General features: G+C 33.5%; 1 protein-coding gene across 4 annotated transcripts in view; it reads right to left on the bottom strand.

Annotated features, from left to right (window-relative positions):
* The window catches only part of LOC134851711 (uncharacterized), a 215,982-nt gene that overhangs the window by 193,849 nt on the left and 8,103 nt on the right, over window positions 1-14,030 (bottom strand). Inside the window, exon 1 of one of the 4 annotated variants that reach the window (XM_063867927.1) lies at window positions 12,320-12,585. The exons of the other annotated variants lie outside the window; for them this stretch is intronic. The gene's annotated coding sequence lies outside the window, so the exon portion shown is untranslated. Of the gene's footprint in view, window positions 1-12,319; window positions 12,586-14,030 lie in introns of those variants that run through there. 4 annotated transcript variants of the gene reach the window in all.

Raw genomic sequence — 14,030 nt, 5'->3', positions numbered from 1 at the left:
ACAGTCGTACCAGAGACAGGAGAATTACGAAGCCTCTTATCGTGGCAATAACACACGATAAGAACCTTAGCGACGGAAATTTGTGGAGAAGGAGGCTTCAGTGGGGGAAGAAATTTACCACGGGACCCTCCCGGGACACGAAAAATAAGAGATAAGAGTGTTATCTCAAGAATATTACGGGAGCGGAGGCTTGGTCCCCCAGAGACTGTCTATGTGAAGGGACTGTATAGACTGACTGTATAGCTGCTATAATGTCATAGATCTTAATTAACACCGTTATTGTTTAATATTTCAGAGTATGAGTAGCTAGAAAAAGGAAAGGGTCAATCCATCTCCAATGGATTTATTATAGAACTGTCACACAAAAACATGTTAAAATAGGTTGTTCGAGCCGTGTTTTTAATGACAATCATGTAGTCTGAGGATCCGAGACTCAGCTATGTGGTTGTGTTCGCATGTAAACGAAAGCTGATCAAAAGTCGTTTGACTGATGGCCTAAAAATGGTAACTTTTTACTTTGCCCTAGACAGACCAGAAAATCAACTGGCAAGGTCGAGACGGTGAAAAACGAGTAGAATTAAGGTAACTGACGCCTGCCAGTCGTTAATAGGTACTTTTTCTACGCTCCGTCGCTGTGTGATATTTGGGCGAATGTTACATTTTCATCTAACATCATTATGATCGGTTGTTTAAAACAATTGAGGATGAGTGGAGGAAAAAATGAAGCGTTTTTCATCTAACATCATTATGATCGGTTGTTTAAAACAATTGAGGATGAGTGGAGGAAAAAATGAAGCGTTTTTCATCTAACATCATTATGATCGGTTGTTTAAAACAATTGAGGATGAGTGGAGGAAAAAAATGAAGCGTTTTTCATCTAACATCATTATGATCGGTTGTTTAAAACAATTGAGGATGAGTGGAGGAAAAAATGAAGCGTTTTTCATCTAACATCATTATGATCGGTTGTTTAAAACAATTGAGGATGAGTGGAGGAAAAAATGAAGCGTTTTTCGTCTAACATCATTATGATCGGTTGTTTAAAACAATTGAGGATGAGTGGAGGAAAAAATGAAGCGTTTTTCATCTAACATCATTATGATCGGTTGCTTAAAACAATTGAGGATGAGTGGAGGAAAAAAATGCAGCGTTTTTCATCTAACATCATTATGATCGGTTGTTTAAAACAATTGAGGATGAGTGGAGGAAAAACTGAAGCGTTTTTCATCTAACATCATTATGATCGGTTGTTTAAAACAATTGAGGATGAGTGGAGGAAAAAATGAAGCGTTTTTCATCTAACATCATTATGATCGGTTGTTTAAAACAATTGAGGATGAGTGGAGGAAAAAATGAAGCGTTTTTCATCTAACATCATTATGATCGGTTGTTTAAAACAATTGAGGATGAGTGGAGGAAAAAATGAAGCGTTTTTCATCTAACATCATTATGATCGGTTGTTTAAAACAATTGAGGATGAGTGGAGGAAAAAATGAAGCGTTTTTCATCTAACATCATTATGATCGGTTGTTTAAAACAATTGAGGATGAGTGGAGGAAAAAAATGAAGCGTTTTTCATCTAACATCATTATGATCGGTTGTTTAAAACAATTGAGGATGAGTGGAGGAAAAAATGAAGCGTTTTTCATCTATAATCATTATGATCGGTTGTTTAAAACAATTGAGGATGAGTGGAGGAAAAAATGAAGCGTTTTTCATCTAACATCATTATGATCGGTTGTTTAAAACAATTGAGGATGAGTGGAGGAAAAAAATGAAGCGTTTTTCATCTAACATCATTATGATCGGTTGTTTAAAACAATTGAGGATGAGTGGAGGAAAAAATGAAGCGTTTTTCATCTAACATCATTATGATCGGTTTATTTACTATCGCTAGGATTGAAAATGATTTTTTTTTTTTCATTTTTACGTGCGTCATTCTGGTAATAGGAACACTTGGCTTGGCTTCTTTCCACCTTTTCAGCTGAGTTTTTATCAAATGGCATAAGTTCAGCCAATTTTTCTTCAATTGAAGAAAAGAAATATTGCAACCGTTAGCTTCAACTTGAGTATTTTCGCTTCGTCCGCACCGACCAAGCTATTATACATTTCGAACGATTCAGAAGAATTATCACTTCTAGCCTCCAATCCATCGTGAAACTTACGTTGTTCCTCTCTTGTTTTTGTGGTTAGGAAACTTAGTATACAAAAAAAACAATTGTCAGCTTTACGAATACTTTTTCGAAATTTAATTGCTCTTATAAAATGAAGGTTATACATTATTTACTTTTTTCATTAATGATTTGAAGGTTATACAGAATTTTCGAAAATTTTCAAGAGAATGAAAACTTTTCAAGTTTCATAAATATTCGGCGAAGAAATCCTATCTTTACTATTATTCAAAATTTTCTAAGTTCTTTTAGATCCTATATCACATCACGCATTAGATTAGATCATATCACAAAAGAAAATATTTCGAATAGTTGTTAACTTAAAAAAGATCGAAATCTTCGATGATATTTGCATAGTAACCGAGTATCCGTGTTTTTTTTTGCTTATTCGAGTTTTTTTATTTCTTGACTTTTTTCAAAATGTTTATGTTTTGACTCAAGAAATGTGCAGAAAGATATCGTACAATGAACCAAGCAATTGAAATCGCATTAAGAAAAAAATAATATTCACAAAATACCATACATTTGTGTATTTAAAAAAGTTTATCGTGATTCTCTACTATCAATGAACTTTTGCCAAAAGCGACATACTAAATGATAACTTCGAACATATTCTGTATATAAGTTTATAATTTAATGATATTTGTTTACATACTCCAGAGACAAGTCTTTAAATATAATCCAAATTTTAATTGGGTTGTATTTACAAAACTTCTGTGGGATCAGCATACAACTGCCTGTAACGTAAATTTTGTCGGCGCATTAGTTTTAATAGGGATTCCACAACGAGCGAATAGAGGTTTTTTTTCCCAATTCCGCAATTGTAACTGGATTCCGCAAATGTAAGTAAACTCCGCAAATTGATGCGGATACCGGTTTTAATTTGCATAATTAGCTAACAATTTGCTGATTCCTCTTACAATTGGCGTATTCAATTTACAGTTGCGGATTCCATAGCAACTTAAAAATTCCATAACAAAACTTTCATTGGATTCGTTCGATGATATACTGTACTAAATCCCTTTCAGCCGTGATTAGAACGGAGTTTGAAAAGATAGAAAATATTTCGAGTATTAGGGAAAACTGGCTTTAAAATTTTAAATTTCAGTTCGAATTAGTGCAAGTAACGCGAGCGAGCACGACTTTTTAGAAAGATTAGACTTGAACATTGTTTTTTTTTTTTACTTTTTTCATTTATGATTTGAAGGTTATACATTGTTTTGACTTCTTTTCAATAATGATTTGAAGGTTATACAGGGTATCTACCTGTAAGTATGCTTTGTAGTTATCTACTTGTAGCGTAAATTGTGTCGGCACATTACTTTTGTCACCGATTCTGCAATGAGCGAATATAGATCGTTGTTACCGATTCCGCAATTGCAAGCGGAAACCGCACCTACAATTGGATTCCGCAAACTGCTGCGGATTCCGCTTTCGTTTTGCGGAATATGCTATTAATTTGCTGATTCCTCTTTCAATTTGCGGAATCCACGTACAGATTTACAAAACACATTTTTTTTTTGGATTATGGATTCCCCAAACTGTTCCGTGTTCCGCTTTTTTTTGCGGATTCCAGTTTTTTTGTGCAAAGATGCCTAGTATGGTGCGATCTTGAGCAAAACAGTGTTTCAATTTTTTGTCCGTGGTATCCAAAATGCAAAGAAAAACAAACAAAAGTATCAAAATTGCAGACTCCTCGATAAATCTCATTTTGGCTTGTTGAGGAATCCGTTTAAAATTCTCAAAATTCACAGTTTGGCCTTAAATTTTGTTGAAATTCCAGTTCGCACTTTGATAATCGGGAGGAAATTTATACTCGGATGTGTTTTCTTGCGTTTCGCACACGAAATCAGGTACCACAAAATTTCAATCGAATGGGTCAATTGATATACAATTGTAAATCCATTTATGACTTGATTAAAACGGAGTTTAAAAAAACAAAAGTGTTTCAGTATTAGGAGAAAATGGCTTTAAAGTTTCAAATTTCAGTTCGATTTCGTGCGAGCTACGCAAGCGAGGACGACTTTTTAGAAAGATTAGACGTAAACATTGTTTTAAATTTTTTTGAATAATGATTTGAAGGTTATACATTGTTCTTACTTTTTTCATAAATGATTTGAAGGTTATACATTGTTTTGACTTTTTTCATTAATGACTTGAAGGTTATACAGCATCTTCGAAAATTTTCAAGAGGTTGGAAATTTTTGAAGTTTCAGAAACATTTGGCAAAAAAGTTCTTTTCTTACTATGACTCAAAGTTTTCTAAGTTCTTTTAGATCCTATATCAAACCATGCAAAAAAAAAACTTTTTGAATAGTTGTTAACTAAAAAGAAGATCAAAATCTTCAGTGGTATTTGCACAGTAACCGGGTATCCTTGTTTTTGTTCAAAATGTTTATGTTTTGACTCAAGAAATGTGCAGAAAGATATAGTACAATGAACCAAGCAATTGAAATGGCATTAAAAAAACATTCAGAAAACATCATTTATTTGTGTATTTAAAAAAGTTTATCGTGATCCACTGCTATCATTGAAATTTTGCCAAAAGCGACATACTAAATGATAACTTCGAACATGTTGAATAATTTATGTTTATAATTTAATGATATTTGTTTACATAATCCAGAGATAAGTCTTTAAATATGTTCCAAATTGTAATTGGATTGTATTTACAAAACATCTGTGGGATCAGCGTACAATTACCTGTAATGTAAGCTTTGTCGGCGCAGTAATTTTGTTGGGGATTCCGCAACGAGCGAATAGAGGTTATTTTCCCGATTCCGCAATTGTAACTGGATTCCGCAAATGTAAGTAGACTCCGCAAATTGATGCGGATACCGACTTTAATTTGCATAATTAGCTAACAATTCGCTGATTCCTCTTACAATTCGCGGATTCAATTTACAGTTGCGGATTCCATAGCAATTTAAAAAATTCCATAACAAAACGTTCATTGGATACGTTCGATGATTTACTGTTATAAACCCCTTTCAGCCGTGATTAGAACGAGGTTTAAAAAATAGAAAATATTTTGAGTATTAGGGAAAACTGGCTTTAAATTTTTAAATTTCAGTTCAATTTCGTGCGAGTAACGCGAGCGAGCACGAAGTTTTAGAAAGATTGGACGTAAACATTGTTTTTTACTTTTTTCATTAATGACTTGGAGTTTATACATTGTTCTTACTTTTTTCATAAAAGATTTGAAGGTTAACATTGTTTTGTCTTTTTTCATTAATGACTTGAAGGTTATACAGGATCTTCGAAAATTTTCAAGAGGTTCTTTCAAATAAGTTTCAAAAATTTATGCCAAATAAGTTTCAAAAATATTTGGCAAAAAAATTCTATTTTTACTATCACGCAAAGTTTTCTAAGTTCTTTTAGATCCGATATCACACCACGCAAAGGAAAAATTTTGAACAGTTGTTAATTAAAAAAAAAGATCAAGATCTTCAGTGATAATTGCACAGTAACCTGGTATCCTTGTTTTTTTCTGCTTATTTGATTTTTTTATTTCCTGGCTTTTTTCAAGATGTTTATGTTTTGACTCAGGAAAAATGCAGAAAGATATCGTACAATGAACCAAGCAATTGAAATGGCATTAAGAAAAAAAAACAATCACAAAACACCATACATTTGTGTATTTAAAACTTTTTTATCGTGATTCTCTGCAATCAATGAAACTTCCCAAAAGGGACAAACTAAATGATAACTTCGAACATATTTTGTATTTAGCTTTATAATTTAAATATATTTGTTTACATACTTCAGAGATAAGTCTTTAAATAAGTTGTTAAATGTGTTCCAAATTGTAATTGGATTCTATTTACAAAACTTCTGTGGGATCAGCGTACAAATACCTGTAATGTTACTTTGTCGGCGCATTAGTTTAGTTAGGGATTCCGCAACGAGCGATTAGAGGTTATTTTCCCGATTCCGCAATAGTATTTTCGATTCCGCAAATGTAAGTGGACTCCGCAAATTGATGCAGATGCCGTTTTTAATTTGCAGAATTGGCTAAAAATTTGCTGATTCCTCTTAGAATTGGCGTACTCAACTTACAGTTGCGTATTCCATAGCAACTTAGACATTACATAAAAAAACATTCATTGGATTCGTTCGATGATATACTGTACTAAATCCCTTTCAGTCGTGATCAGAAAAGAGTTGGAAAAAGTAGAAAAGATTTCAAGTATTAGGGAAAACTGGCCTTAAAGTTCCAAGTTTCAGTTCTATTTTGTGCGAATAACAGAGCGAGCAGGCAAATTTACAAAGATTAGACGTAAACTTTATTTGTACCTTAATTATTTCATACTTTCAAGGTTTTCAGCGCCAACACACCGTGTGGATTCGAAGATAACCAGAGCTAATTCTGGTTTTTATAGCTGTTTCAAAACTGTTCCAGCGCCATTTCAGAGCTGGGATCTTCAAGTATGAAACGGAATTTTTTCAGACCTAAAACAGATTTTTGGCTATGCTTAAGCCCTTTTTGAAGATCAGTGGCCAATGAAACTGTCTGAATCAGCAATAGTTATCTCTGCGACATCAATTCAGATGCCGGTAGGAGCTGTAGGGCTTGTCAGTAGGTTGATAAAACAACTTGCAAGAACTTACCCTGATTACAATCTTTACAATGCAAAAGCAAGAATTTATTTGGTAAAGTATAATTGAAAACTTATAAAAAGAAGCGACAATGGAAGTCAATCTATCGCTTATGAAGTAGAGAACTGCGAAAAAAGATGAAGTAAATTGATGTTGTGTCTACAATTTGAAGTTTGCATGAGAAAAATAACATTTTTTCACATACTTTTTTCTGTGAATGTTGGCGCTCTGTTCAACTTTGAACGCAAAACAAAAAAATCTCTTTTGCTCGGGCCGTGTTCATAATGTCCGAAGCCCAAAAAGGTTCTGTATTCGATACGAACCCAAACATCTCTCTTCAAATGTGTCGGTGATGCAAAAGAGCATTGTGATGTAAGGTGCAATTTGGTCCTTAATATATTAAAATTTTGAAGCAGATTTTTTTGTTGCTTTCGGAAGAAGAACAATTTCTTCAACATGATACTGCCCTATGTCATGTTTCGGGCCAAGTAAAAGTTTTTCGGAGGAATATGGTGTCGCTCTCTTACCACAGTGGCCACCAAAACTGAGTATCATACAAAATTTGTGGGACCAACTCAACCGACCATTCGAAGGCAATCAAAGCAATAATTCGGACCAAGTATGGTTCAAAGCAATTTATAACATTCCAGACGATTTTTTTTGGTCCTCTTTGAATTACTGCCGCGGTGAAACACTGCAGTCCTCGAAGCAAATGGTTGTCGCACAAGAAAGTGAAACCTTTCTTGATTTGTAACCCACTTATAAGCTTTTCGAAATTCATTCTATCCTAAAACCTAACACATTTTTTTGTTTATTGCACAAAAACATGGTCGCGCCAACATATAAAGACAATTGTGTAATCAATAATGTTTTTTTTTTCGAGGCAATCAAGGATTAGACTTTCACGGCCCAAAAAACTAAAACTTACGAGCTTGATTTAGCTAAAATTGATCAGTTTGAGGTCTTGAACAAGTCGTTTTTTTCATAGTTTCTAATTAATGATATACAAAAAGCTGCTGTAATTCATTTTTTTGTAGTATTTTTCAGCCACAAAATATTTATGCAATTAATTGGAACATATCATGGCCAAAAGTTCTGGGACGTTTTTTCATTTTTTGCATCGATTTTTGTTATTTTAGTGCAAAACAACAATTTTGCAAAGTCCCAGAGAACAAAAATTTTTAGTAGCGTTCTGGGCAATTCAATATACAGACAAACAAAAATACAGGCAATTGAACATATCAAACCTAAGCACTCGAAATGAGCACAACTTTGTGTTTGTATGTTCACTGATTCCACAGTCAAGTCTTTAAATTTGTTCCAATTTTTAAGTGGATTCCATTTCCGTTTGTTCAGCGTACATCTAGCTGTAACGTAAATTGTGCCGGAACATTAGTTTTGTTGCGCAGTCCGCAACGAGCTACTTTAGGTTGTTTTTTCCGATTCCGCAATTGCAAGCGAAAACTGCAAATATAAGTGGACTCTGCAAACTGATGCGGATTCCGCTTTCGTTTTGCGGAATATGCTAACAGTTTGCTGATTCCTCTTACAATTTGCGGAATCCACGTACAGAGTATTAAACACATTTCTTAACCGAAAAAAGCAAAGAATAATAAAGAAAACTAGCAAAATTGCAGACTCCGCTACGAATACCATTTTGGCCTGTTGGAGAATTCGTTTAGAATTCTCAAAAGCAACAATTTGGCTGTAAAATGTGTTGACTTCCCGGTTCGGACAATTGAAAATGGGGGCAACATTGTACTCGGATGTGTTTTGATCTGTTTTTCACTTAAAATCAGGTACCACAAATATTCATTTGAATGGGTGGAGTGGTATACTGTAGTAAAAACTTTTTAAGCCAAAGAACGTAATTTGAAAAAATAAAAGGAGTTCTAGTATTGAAAAAACGGGCACTAAAGTTTTAAATTTCAGTGCGATTTTGTGCGAGTAAAACGAGTTAACTTATTTAGAATTTAAGATTGCAATCGATTATCGCAAGCAAAAGCTACAGTTCAGCAAGCTAGTTTGTTTTTATGCACTAAACAATGGATTTTTTGGCTAGTTTAATTTTATGCACTAAGCAATGAATTACAATCGATTGCAAATAATACTTATTTTGATCGATTCAATAGTTACCAAAATCCATTTTTAAGTGCATTTTTTAGTACAGATTATACAAATTTTATACAGATTTTCCACAGATTATATAAACATTATATAGAGATTATATACCCTATAAAATCCATTGAAATTTCGTTTCAATTTTTCAGAAAAAAATTCGAATTCAAAAAAAACTTTTGTTACGTGTCTTGTTTTGTTGAAAATAACATAAATTGATAAAAAACAAAATAAAACCGTCTAAATATGACCAAAACGGATGTTTTTTTCTGCTAAAAGAAGAGTATGGTCAAATTTTAGTTTTACCACTAGAATTTGATCGTTTGTGGGTTGGTGTTTGTTGTGCGGGGGATAAAATCGAAAACAAAACTATCAAATTACAAAAAAATCGAAATGAAATTTGATTGTTTTTGCTCAATTCAATCGATTCGATAGTGACCAAAGTCCAATTTTATGTGCCTTTTATGGTACAGATTTTAGACAGATTTTATACAGATTATATAGCCGATAAAATTCATTGTAATTTCGCTTAAATTTTGAAAACGATAGTGGCGCGATTTAAGAAAATGGGTTAGCTGCGCTATCAAAGAAAAGACTTTGGCGGCACGACTTTACCCGCACTGAAGTTTCATGGTTAATAATCGATTATATTAGATTTTTATTGTCAGTCTCTACAAAATAACAAAAATAATCGATTATAATCGATTGAAGTATTGAGTTCTATTATTGAAAAAACTAGCTCTAAATTTTGAATTTCAGTGCGATTTCGTTCGAGTAAAGTGAGCGAGCAGACCTATTTAGAATTTGAGATTGCAATCAATTATCGCAAGTAAAATCTACAGTTCAGCAAGCTAGTTAATTTTATGCACTAAACAATGAATTACAATCGATTGCAAATTATACTTATTTTAATCGATTCGATAGATACCAAAATAAATTTTTAAGTGCATTTTTTAGTACAGAATATATACAAATTTTATACAGATTTTCCACAAATCATATAAAAGTTATATAGAGATTATATACCCTATAAAATCCATCCCTATAAAATCCATTGTAATTTCGTTTCAATTTTTCAGAAAAACATTCGAATTAAAAAAAAACTTTTGTTATGTGTCTTGTTTTGTTGAAAATAACATAAATTGATAAAAAGCAAAAAAAAACGTCTAAATAGGACCAAAACTGATGGTTTTATTTCTGCTAAAAAGACAATATGGTCATGGTCGAATTTTAGTTTTTCCATTAGAATTTGATTGTTTGTGAGTTGGTGTTTGTTGTGGGGGATTAAATTAAAAACAAAACTATCAAATTGCAAAAAATGCGAAATGAAATTTGATTATTTTTGCTTATTTTAATCGATTCGATAGTGACCAAATTCCTTTTTTAAAAGCCTTTTATGGTATAGATTTTATACAGATTTTAAACAGGTTATGTACCCCATAAAATCCATTGTAATTTTGCTTAAACTTAAAAAAAAATTGCGAAATTTAAAAAAAGTTTTGTTACGTGTCTTTTTTGTTGAAATTGACAAGAACAGACTAAAAAATCGATTTTTTCTGAGCTGTAGAAAATCCCTATATTATCCATTTTAGTGTCTAATTGGGTTACATGCAATCGATTTTTAACTAGTAGAAAATCTGTATAAAAATCGATTATAATCGACTGCAATCTTATTTTTTACAATGCGGAACGGTGGAACTTTTGAGACAATTATAGCGGCGCGACTCGAAAACAAAGTACTTTAACGGGCCGATTTAAGTAAAAACAAAGTCTCACAACTTCACGTAAGAAAAAACGATAGCGGCCCAATTTAAGAAAATGGGTTAGCTGCGCTATCAAAGAAAAGACTTTGGCGGCACGACTTTACATGACGCACTGAAATTTCATGGTTAATAATCGATTATATTAGATTTTTATTGTCAGTCTCTACAAAATAACAAAAATAATCGATTATAGTCGATTGAAAATGGATTATAATGATCATATTTTTTAAGCAATAAAATTTCAATATAATCGATTATATTCGATTATTTTCAAAAAAATTTATCAAAAGAAAAATAATCCGTTTTAATCGACTATAATGGATTATAATCTATTTATTCAAATCTTTTTGTTTGATGTTTTCATTTTTTCATAACTTTGTTAAACTTAAGTTAGTTATTTTGTTCTCTCGCTTAATTTCATTTTTTCCGAGTTATTGAAAAATTACAAAAAATTACCTATAGATCCCACACCAACCCCCCCCCCCCCACCGCTTACCCGTTCTACAGTTAGATTTCCCCTAACTAGAGAGAGAGAGAGAGGCACGTCGTAGTTGGGGGTTACGTTGGGGATGGGGCACGTGGGAGGGGGGATACGTGGGGGGTACGTTGGGGGGATACGTGGGGGGTACGTTGGGGGGGATGGGGGTACGTGAGGGGTTACGTCCTACGTTGGGGGGGGGGGGGGGTGGGTACGTTGGAGCGGGGGGGGGGGGGGGCGTTGACGTGATGAGCTGGTCAAAAATGCTGTATTTGGGCTCTTTTTGGAAAATTAATACATATTGGTCGCCCCTGGATGAACGTGTTCGTTCGAGTTTTGAAGAAAGTTGCACAAATTAGAGTCATTGTTTACAAAATTTAATCAATTTTCATGGATTTTATGTACAAAAAATAATCCATTCTATTGAAAACAAAAATGGATTAAAATCGATTATAATGGATTATAATGGATTTAAATTTTTCCAAAATAATCGATTATAATCGATTTAAAATCGATTACGTGGACTAAATTTGACATGATAATCGATTATATTGACAACATTTTTGTCAACGAAAATCCATTATAATCGATTTTTACCCATGAAACTTCGGTGCGGGTAATTAACACTTTAGTTGCGCAATTTAAGAAAAATTGAACCGCGCGACTAAAAAAACGGACATTGAGACATAAGAGGACTGGCGGCGTGTCTTAAGAAAAGACTATAGAAGCGCAAATTGAAAAATTACCGACAACGGGGCTTCCCAAAAAAACTAAACTGCACGACTTAAGAAAAGCGGCACACTTTACAAACAGAATTAAGCGGTGCGACCTAAGAATAAAGTTAGCGCCGCTATTTTCGAAATGAAACTGAACGACTCAATAACAATACGACGCTGCGACGTGTGAAAAGACTGTAGGCGTTGCTCAAGAGAACATTTTAGCCGCGGTACTGAAAAAAAAGACTGATTGCGTGAATATAGAAAAGTCTTTAGCGGTGATACTTCAGAAAAGACTGGCTTTAAAAAGCGGCGCCTTACAAAATTCATTCTAAAATGTATAAGCGGCTTGACTTACAAAAACTTTTCTCAGGCCGCGGACCTTGTCTCGGGTGTTTTTTAAAGAAAGAAACAAAAGGAAGAAAACAAAAGTTTCTTAAAAGAAAGAAACAACTTTAAAGAAAGAATTAATACCTGTTGAAAAAGCATAGGAAGATGAATTGACTTTGATACGAAAAGAACCGATAAATCAGTTGTGAAAAGAATGTTTTTGACAAGTCTGGACCAAAGTAACGATTAGATGAAATGTGCAAATCTAGAGCTGGGATATTTAAGTAATGTCTGGGGTAAAATATATAAACTAATTTCAGCCTTTGAAGAGAAAATGAATGAAAAGTCCTGCAGACAAAGAAAGGGTAATGCAGCAAAACAAAGTGAAAGAAAAGACAAAAAAATCTGAAAATAAAGGTTATACTGTCTATTTTGAGGTATGCAAAAAACGTTCAATTGGATTGTCCTACTTTAAGCTTTAGCTTTTTTCAAAACGTTGATCAAACGGAACCTGTTCTCATGACCGGAAAAAAACGAGTGACCAAAAGTTTCAACCAATCGAAAAAGTCACTCAATTTGAAGACTTTTCTTTACTGTTTATCAACAGCCTGGTTTCCCCGCTTATTTCTTTTCTGTTCTTTTTTTAAATGGTGAAATGTGATTTTCGGCCATTCGGTACATCGACTAGGATGGGTTTGCCCTGATCGAACCAACTGCTGTTGGTGAATTAGAAAAGTGTCTTTCAAACAAAAGCTACATTAGCTAATGGATCATCAGGCGAATAAGACAACTTCCTTCATAGCTGAATCTCCCGTATTGACTTTCCGGATGCATTTTCTGATCGAATTCTCTGCGAATGAGTTTTTGCAAAATGATCCAGAGCGGGTTCTGCAACTAAAACTCCAAATAGGACACGAAATAGCGTTTAAATCGTTACCTTCAGATTATAATTTTTCTTTGCATAATTCTAGTGCTGATTTAAATTAACCGGACAAAACGAGCTAAGCTTGAAGTTTATAATGCGTTTTTCTCAAATTGGGTTGAGTTTAGGCGAAAGCTTATAAAGACGAGACTTGCTTAAAATTTCAGCAGAATTAATATGGTGGAACTTGTTTTTGCGAAATTCGGGTCCGAAATTTTACCCCAAAAATGGGTCATTTTGGTTTTTCTTAGTTAATCAAAAATTACGCCAAAAACACCCAGTCGATCACAGACATAATTATACCAAATTGAGCCCCTTACGTATCCCAACAAACTTTAAGAAGGGTATAATCTCCAAAATATTGTATAAGTTAATTTAATTTTGTTTGATAGACAAAAAAGGTCGTTTTTACTATAAAAAATACCAATTTTTTATATAAAAACAATTTTTAAACAATTTGCAATTTTTTTTCGGAGAAAATACCCTTCCTAAAGTTTGTTGGGCTACGTTACGTAAGGGGCTTACTTTGGTATAATTATGTCTGTGATCGATTGGGTATTTCTGGCGTAATTTTGATTAACTAAGAAAAACCAAAATTTTGGACCCGAATTTCGCAAAACAAATTACACCATATTAATTCTGCTAAAAAATTAAGCAAATTTTGTCTTCATAAGTTTTCGCCAAAATTTAACCCAATTTGAGAAAAACGCGTTGTTAGTTTCAAGTTTAACGCTTTTGTCCTGTTAATTTAAATCAGCACTGTACAAAATTGAATCAATTTGCTATGAAGCTTTTACCTGTCCTGGCCGCTGACACCATACAAAAGTAACATGTTTTTAGGATGGGGGCGGCAAAAAACCGGCAGTTTTTGATCGAACAACCCGTACCTCATAACTTGAAAACCAGATCTAATATCCGAGGGGCGGATTTAGG

Source organism: Symsagittifera roscoffensis, chromosome 7, assembly GCF_963678635.1.
Source record: "Symsagittifera roscoffensis chromosome 7, txSymRosc1.1, whole genome shotgun sequence".
Classification (NCBI taxonomy): Eukaryota; Metazoa; Xenacoelomorpha; order Acoela; family Convolutidae; genus Symsagittifera; species Symsagittifera roscoffensis.
This window is presented reverse-complemented; position numbering and strand designations above follow the sequence as displayed.